Below are 7,966 nucleotides of genomic sequence, written 5' to 3'. Positions count from 1 at the left end.
TGCCACTGCCATCGGAAAACGGGGGATCTTTATTTATACGCTGGGGCGGGGGTGGGTCTTTTCCTTCCTCTGAGAGGAGGAGTGTCCTCCAGGGCAGGGGGGTGGCCTGGCCGAGAGTCCCCCGACCCATCCCCCGGACCGCGCACGCTGGCTGCATATTTCTGTGCATAATCCAATTTTCTCCGTGACTATCTAGTTAAACTCTTTAACAACAGCTACATAATTAGAATTTGGATTCCCATTAATTTTCCCTGGGCCTCGAACCATTTGCAGCTCACACTGGTAATTAATGCGATACATCACTAACTTTACCCAGCGCCGGCCAGCCGGGCTCAGGTCGCTCCGCCCGCGCGCCTGGCGCCCCTGAGCCGGGCCCTGACTCCGGACCCCGCTTCCGGAGTGGGGGCCGTTTCCCTCCCTCCAAAGCCAAATGCCTCGGCCCGCGCACCCAAAGCCTTCTTTCCAGGAAATCTCACAATTAAAAATATTTATCGGGAGCAGATTTACGTTTCTGGGTTTCCAGTCTCGGGGCGTCTGGGTAGGCTATTAGGAGTAATTAGCATCTTTTGCGCATGCAGATTTACTTCGCTCATTGCCACATAACTCATCCCTAAAAGCCAGCTCAGGCGAACACAAGCGCCTCCGCCAAAGCCGCTGCCAGAGCTGCCGCCCCCGCCTGGGTCTGACTGGGGCTCCCCGGGCCCTGGGCCCCCATTACGCTGCTCGCTCCTAGTTTCTCTGGCCGAGCTGTCCGCTCCAGGCCCTGGAGGCTGCGTGCCCACCCTGGAGACGAATGAAGCAAGGGCAACCTCACGCGGCGGGGGGGAGGCCCAAGCCAGGTTCTCCCGGCTGCGCGGGCCGCGCCGTCTGGACCCGAGGCTTCGCGACCCGGCCCCTGGGTGCACGAGCAAGAGGGCGTGTCCGTGTATGCACGCTCTCGTGCACGCGAGTGCACATGCCTGTGACTGCTAATGCGCGTTCCTGAGACTGAGCGAGGGCGAGCATGGAAAATGAAGTGATCTCTATCCCCACCCCCCACTCCTCACCGCCCGCGCCCCCCCTTCGCCCCCGCCTTCCCGGGACCGCAGCTCAAATGCCAGTCCTACGCCAACCCGCTAGGGCACTGTAGTTCAGAGGGAGACTCCGGCCCCTACCTTGCCTCGATTTCCCTTGGACAGAGCCGTCCCTACCCAGCCAGAGAGTCTGGAACGGGCAGCGCCCAGCGGGAGGGAAGCTGGGTGGCCCGACGCCCCGCCGCGTCTGAGCGCAGGTTGCCCAGTGCTGGAGAGCCCGCCAGAGAGAGGCCAGGCAGAGCAGGGAGTCACTGAACAGCGGCTTTTGGGACTGCTGGAGGGCGGCCAGAGACGGTGGGACCCGGCGGCGGTGGAGAATGAGGGGTGGGAGTGGGGGCAGGCGAGGGACAAAGTGGTGGTGGGAGGACCAGAGCCAGGGCGCGCGGCTGTGGCTCCCGCGCTCCAGGCCGAGGCACCCACTCCGGCTTCGTTATTAACGCGCTGGGAAGTCCTCGAGCCGCCCAACTTTCTTCTCTTTAATGAGCCTAGAAGAAGAGGCTGCCCTGAAGGGGTTTGTTCATTAAAGATGTAGCTGGAGGAATATTGTCTCATTAATTATCTGGTTTTAATTACACTCCTACCCTTTGAATCCAGAGATGGGAAAAGTTGATTCAGTGGTGCCACCCCCTTTCGCTTAAAGAGTCGGGCCAGGCAAGGGGACCTGGAGGGGGCTGTGGGACTGTGTGTGCCAGGGAGGGGGTGAGCCGGCATTTGATGTGTGTCCAGCTGCAAATCCCCATGCGAGAGGGCCTCCCTGCCTGGGTGTGTGTGGACGAGGTCTGCGTGTGGATCTGAAAATGTGCGTGTGTCTGAGTGTGCGTGACCACGTGTGCCTGAAAGGCCTTGTGGACGTGACTTGGGTGCCTATGTGTGCTCCCTGTGTGTGTGCGGTTCTGTGTGTCTGGGTGTACTGTGGGTAGCTGAGTGTGTCCACAGACAGACCCAAGAGCAGGGGTCTAAGTGAACAGGAGTGTGACTGGGTAGCTGTGTTTGCACGTGTCTAAGAGGGTGGCTTCCTGCCCGTCAGCTCAAGTGACAGTGTCTGAAGTGTCTGGCCGTGTCTCTAGGTCTCTGCTGTGCCTGCATATGTCCCCCTCCGGCCCCCCACGCGGGTCTATGAGTGTTGGGGGGGGCGCTGCATGGCTAGAACATCACAAGAACTGGGACTTCTCCAAGGACATGGCTTGGTTTCTGAGGGTCCCCAGAGCTGGGGTGCATCCGGAAACCATGGTCCTTCTGGAAGGGGAGTTATTTAAGGGGGTGCTCGTCCCTGCCTCGCCCCTTGTCAGGCCGGCGGCGCAGTGCTAAAGCGGGGGCCGTTTTCCCTTTAAATCGCGGACACTTTGACAGGGGACATTAAGGACCCGGCTGCTCAGGCTGAGCAGATCATAAAACCGGACAGGCAATTTCTGCTCCCGCCAAATAGCCGGGCAAACTCGTTCTGCATCTTTGGTTTTAATGCACTAAACTGGCAGCTAAGCAGGGAGCGAGCAAAGGGGGGGGGGGCGGGGAGCCCCCCCCACACACACAGGCGCACACACTGGCACAGGAGCAAACACCCCTTCACACCCTTACACCCCACGCCCCGCCCCCGACCCCCCCACCAGCGGAATTATCAACTAGAATTTGATTAATATGCAAATCGCAGGCAAACAGCTCCATATAATTCTTTCAGTGGAGAGTAATTAATCACCAGTTAAAGCAAATTAATACATATATCAATTTTGTCAGAAACATGCTTAGTTCAATCGCCCGTAAAATTGAAGTTTGAAGTATTAAGAGGCTCTGCAGAAACGCCAGGACTAAAACTTTCAAATTGATCCTATTTAGTAATCAATCAGGCTCTCCCCTCAGGTTAATCTGCCTAATTTTTCATCTCAAATCATACACTTTACTGACACGCCATCTAGCAAACAGTCGATAAAAAGTTAACAAAAATGATAACGACTCCAGCCAGAGCCATTGTGCAGGGTGGCTAGGTGGCAGGCAGCTTTGATTGCATTTCTGAGGTGGTTGGGGACTTGGTGTTTTCCCGGGCCAAGGGCTGGGAGCTCCCCCAGACAGCCGGAGCCGCCCTGCCCCACCACCCTTGTCTGCTATTTGCTGCCCTCCGCTGCTGTTGGACTCCTTTCAGAGCATCAGAACATTCGCCACATTTCCCCCAAAGTCGCCTAAACCAGCTAACTCCCTACCCACGCCTGTGGTTGCACAGACTGTCTGGAAGCGTGTGCATTGTGTGCTTGTGGTAACTCTGGGCTGTGCCTGTGTCACCGCGTCTGTGTTGTGTGTGTAACGGGGGGATGGTGTATCTGTCTACCAGCAAAGGTTTATCCGTTTAGCTGTTTAACTGTGTGCGCGCTACTGACTGCCTCGATCTCAGTGGGTGTGCTGTGTTGTATGTGACCACACTGCTCCTGGGCGCCCTGTACGTCTGTGTCATTGTGGGTGTGCGCTGGGTTTCTGCGCGGGGGGTCTGTGTGACACTGTGTGCCTGTTGTGTGTGCTCTGGACTGGCCATGCGTGGTGTGCTGAGAGCCTACCTGAGCTTGCCCTTTATCTGTATGTGGGCACGTGGTCCCAGCGGGGCTTCAGGAATCCAGATCAAAAGGTCCCATCACAGACGTCAGGGGAGGGGAGACAGTCCCTATGGAGACCTCGCACTTCACCTTGAGCAGTCTCTGAGAGATAGGAGGGGTCACCTCTTCCCCACCCTCTCCCCCATTCCAGCCTCTGTGTGGGGCACGGGTGGGAGGGTGCGGGTAAGGAAGGGCAAACGAAGGCCTCCCTTTCTTGGTGGAGGGGACTCCCAGACTCTCTGTGGATCCCTTTCCACAGAGCCCTGGACCCACTGCTTCTGACTTAGGCCCCTGAATTTGGGAGGGGTGGGGGTGCATATCATCTGATGCCACTTCCACGTGTGATGACAACTTAATCTCAAACCTCTGTATACACATGCTGATAACTAAATCCACACAGGTCCCATGATAGTCACAGGTAACTAATCTTCCTTCCCCACTGAGTCCACCCCTACTCACAAACAGCTAGCTGCATCCAGCTCTCCATGGGGAAGGCTGCACTTGTCCACGTGCACACACCAATGCACAGCAATCCCCGCACACACACTCATACATAACACAAAGCGGATTCCAAAGTGGGAAGGACTCAGTCAAGCCCAACCCTGCCCGCGGCATTGCCAATCCACCAAGCACACATGTGCATATTGCCATGTGTACCCTCCCTGTTTAAGGCAGGGCTGAGCCCCCACAGGAAGGAGGAACTTCCTTTGAGTTAGCTGGGGGAAACTGGGCCTTCAAGGGGGTCCTGGAACTGGTAGGGCCAAAGGTGCGTCTGCAGATTACTCTAGAGACAAAGGTTCAGCCTGGGGCCCAACTTGAGAAGGAAGGGGCAGGCAGGACCGCCGGCCTTTACCCAACAGCACAGCAGAGGACAGCCCCCCCCACCCCTACCCCAAGCTGTTCTCAAACAAGCAGAGTCTGGGCCTACATAGTGTTTATTCACTGACCTCAGCTGCCTTCAGAGTAGACTCATGCCCAGGCCAAGGCTCTTCATCCCACCTTCTGCTCACTCCTTTCACGAGCCCCCCTCCCTTCAGGCCATGTTCTCCTCTCTCCACCGCCCCCCCTTGTAAGTGAAAAATTGAGTAGCCAGCCTAATCAAAGCTGTTCGGAGCTAGGATTCTGGTCGCCTGTCTGTAGCTTCAGTTCCACATCAGTGTTCATTCTCCCGGTTATCTGCTCACGCCAGCTCCCTGCACACATCTCGCACCCCGGGGAATCACTCACCTGCTGGTCACACCCACCCCAGTGACAGATTTACTCCTCTCCTCCCCATTGCACAAACTTAGTCACACCTAGTTGCACACACTAGTTTGCAACAATTGGTTACACGAGCACAGCAGCACGCCCCCAGCCACCCCCAGCTGCGCATGCTCTGTTTCCCTCAGTCAGCCGCACATGCCCAGCCTCTCAGTTGCACACCCTCTCTGACTCACTGGCACACCCTGTGGATGCCTGCAAAGCTCGCCATGCACACCCCCGCCCCCCGCCTCAGGTCTCTCTTGGGACCGGCAACCGTTAGGGGGAGAAAACAATTAGGATGGCAGCCACGGATTGTGAGTGCAGAGGTGGGGCCCGCAGGAAACTCAGGGTGGTAATTCTCCCTCCAGCATATTGCTCCCCACTCGTGAGCCTGCCCCAGGCCGGGGGAGTCCCCACCTTCCTTCACTCCAGTCCCGGGAGCCATTCCTTTGGGAGATATGGCCTGGGGACCCACTCGGGGTCAGGCTGCAGCTCCCTCAGGCCTGCTGACCTCTGGCCAAGGGGTCTAGGCCTGCCCATGCAGCTCAGGGTTGCACCCATTGCCCACACAACCTAAGCACGCACGGTTCTACATTCCAACCACCAGCACCCAGCGCCCAGCACCCAGCAGTTCTGGTGGCCACTCGCATCACCTCGCTGCCAGCCCAATGTACTTCTCCGCCTGCAGACAGCAGCCTCCTACCTGCTGGCCCTCCTGACCCCACTCCTCTCAGGTTCCAAGCGCCCTGCAGCGCCCCACCCTCTCCACTCTGGGCCCCTTACCCAGTCCCTCCTCCTTCACCTCCTCGGCTCCCTTATACCTCTTCCCTGGTGTGGTGTTTGGGGGAATATCTGTAGTCTCCACGCAAACCACTTTCTGGGCCCCAAGAAAGAGGGGTTGGTTCTGGGGGTAGGGACAAAGCCAAGGTGCCCCTGGGTTCATGTGGCTGAGGACATGCACGACGAGGTGAGTGCACTTCCCTGGACCTGGAGGCTCAGGAGGGTGGGGAGGAGGGGGTCCCCGAGGCGACCCGCAGGGGCGGAGGGGAGGCGCGAGGCCCCAGCCCGTCCCTTTCAGGGGGGACTCATGCATCAAACTTCAATTTTCCGGACGATTGAATTAGTGATTTTTTTTCTCCTGAACTAAAATACACTTAAGTCTTTGGGATTAATTACCACGTTCTGGTCCCTCAGACTGGAGTATTACTTATCGGAGCTGCGTCTGACACCGGCCCGACACCTCGTAAAATAAGGAACTGAGCCTCCCGGCCTCACCCGGCGCCGCCCGCCGGGCCGGCCGGGCCGGGGAGGGCAGAGCGGGCAAAGCCGAGACGGGCGGCCCGCGCGGTGGGGCCCGGCCCGGCAGCGCGCCGCGGGGTCCCAGGCCGGGAGAGCAGAGACCGCCCGCGTCCTGGAGCTGGGCAAGCCCCGCCGAGGCCCCGGACCAAACAGGGAAGGAAGAGGCAAAGCCAGGCGGTTTTCCCCGCGCGGCCAGGAACCGAAAGCGGGTCTGCAGAGAGGCCAGAGCCCTCAGGGAACCTGCCTGCCACGGCCCCGGGCGGTGAAGGAACGCTGGCCACAGGGCGGGTGGCCCAGAGGGCCCCGAGCCTTAACGAGTCTCGCCCCGAGAATGGGCGCAGGGCCCGCAGCCCCTCACGCCATCCACGCCACACTCACACGTACACTCACACGCGGGGAGTACCACGGAAGGCGTGCGGCCCGCGCCCTCGGAGCGCCCGCAGGAGGTGCAACGGCTCAGCGGCCGCCCCCGAGGCAGGCCCGGTCGGCGGCCGCTAAGAGGCCCAGGGCGGCGCTGGGATTCGAGACCCTCTCACATCGCAGGTCCCCTTGGTAGCGACCGAAGCGCGGCCAAGGCCACCCGAGCGCTCCCGTCAGAGCCAGGAGAGCTGAGGAGAGAGTGGGTGGGAGCCCAGGCCTCCCGGACTCCTAGCCCCAAGCTCCCGCCTGCAGTCGACCCCTCAGCCCCTGCCCACGGCCGCCGCCGCCTCCCTGCGCCGGGGGGCCGGGAAACTACCCCACGCCGCGGTGCTCGGTCGGACGGAGACTGGCCGAAACGCCCAAGCGCGCTGGCAGCCGGGCTCCAGAAGCCCATAGGCAGCCTGGCGGAGGCTTCGCATCCAGCAGAGCCGAGGAGACTGATGGGGGACCGGAATTCGCTCCCCAAACTGTGCGGGACCCAACGCGCCGCGCGCTCTCCCCAGGCCTCCTCCGCTCGGCTCAGCCCAGGGCTCGGGCGTCCGCCTCTCTCCGCTTCCCACCGACCACCGTCCTGCCCTTCCTTCGCCCGCCCTTCTTTCTGACCTATAGAAACAACGAATTCCTTCTCATCTTTCAAGGCCTGGGTTCAGTGCCACCTCCTCCGGGAAGCCCCCACCACCCCGAGCCCCGAGCCGGCTCTCGGAGCTCTGCGAAGCGCATCTCCCTGCCCCTCGGCCCAGGCCTCCTGATAGCGCCAGGGGGGTGCGACGGGTCTCGTCCGCTAGACTGGGAACTCCTTGAGGGCAGGAACTGGGTCTGATTCGCTTCCTTTCCCCAGCCCCCAGCGCGGCATGGCGCAGAAAAGACGCACAATAAACATTTGCTGAATAGAATGGATTTTCCCTTTCTTTTATTAATCCTTCTCCTTCCTTCTTTCCTTCTTTCTTTTCCTCCTTCCTTCCTCCCTCGTTATTTTTTATTTCTTGGTTATATTCAATTGTCATGTTTTTCAGGCTCATTAAATCCATTTAGAGACAAAAGAATAAAAGGCAGAAGGGGGAAGGAGGGGGAGGAGGGAAGGGGGAGGGGAGGGGAGGGGAGGCCGGAGAAGCAAACAAATAACCCGCTTTAACTAGACGGGCGGATAAATGGCCCCGTTTCTCCTCAGCCCCGATGCGCCTGCTTAGCTGCGCGCCCCGCGGGCGCCGCATCTCTGGTGGGCTCAGCCCCGGGGCCGCCGCCCCCAGCCCGGAGGGACCCAGCAGGGCCCGGCCCGGGGCCGCGAAGCTGCGAGCGGCCGGAGGTGCCAGGGCCGCTTCATTGGGATTCATGGGCGTGTTGGGCGGGCGGCCCCGG

This window comes from Halichoerus grypus, chromosome 7 (genome assembly GCF_964656455.1).
Source record: "Halichoerus grypus chromosome 7, mHalGry1.hap1.1, whole genome shotgun sequence".
In the NCBI taxonomy this organism is placed as follows: Eukaryota; Metazoa; Chordata; class Mammalia; order Carnivora; family Phocidae; genus Halichoerus; species Halichoerus grypus.
This window is presented reverse-complemented; position numbering follows the sequence as displayed.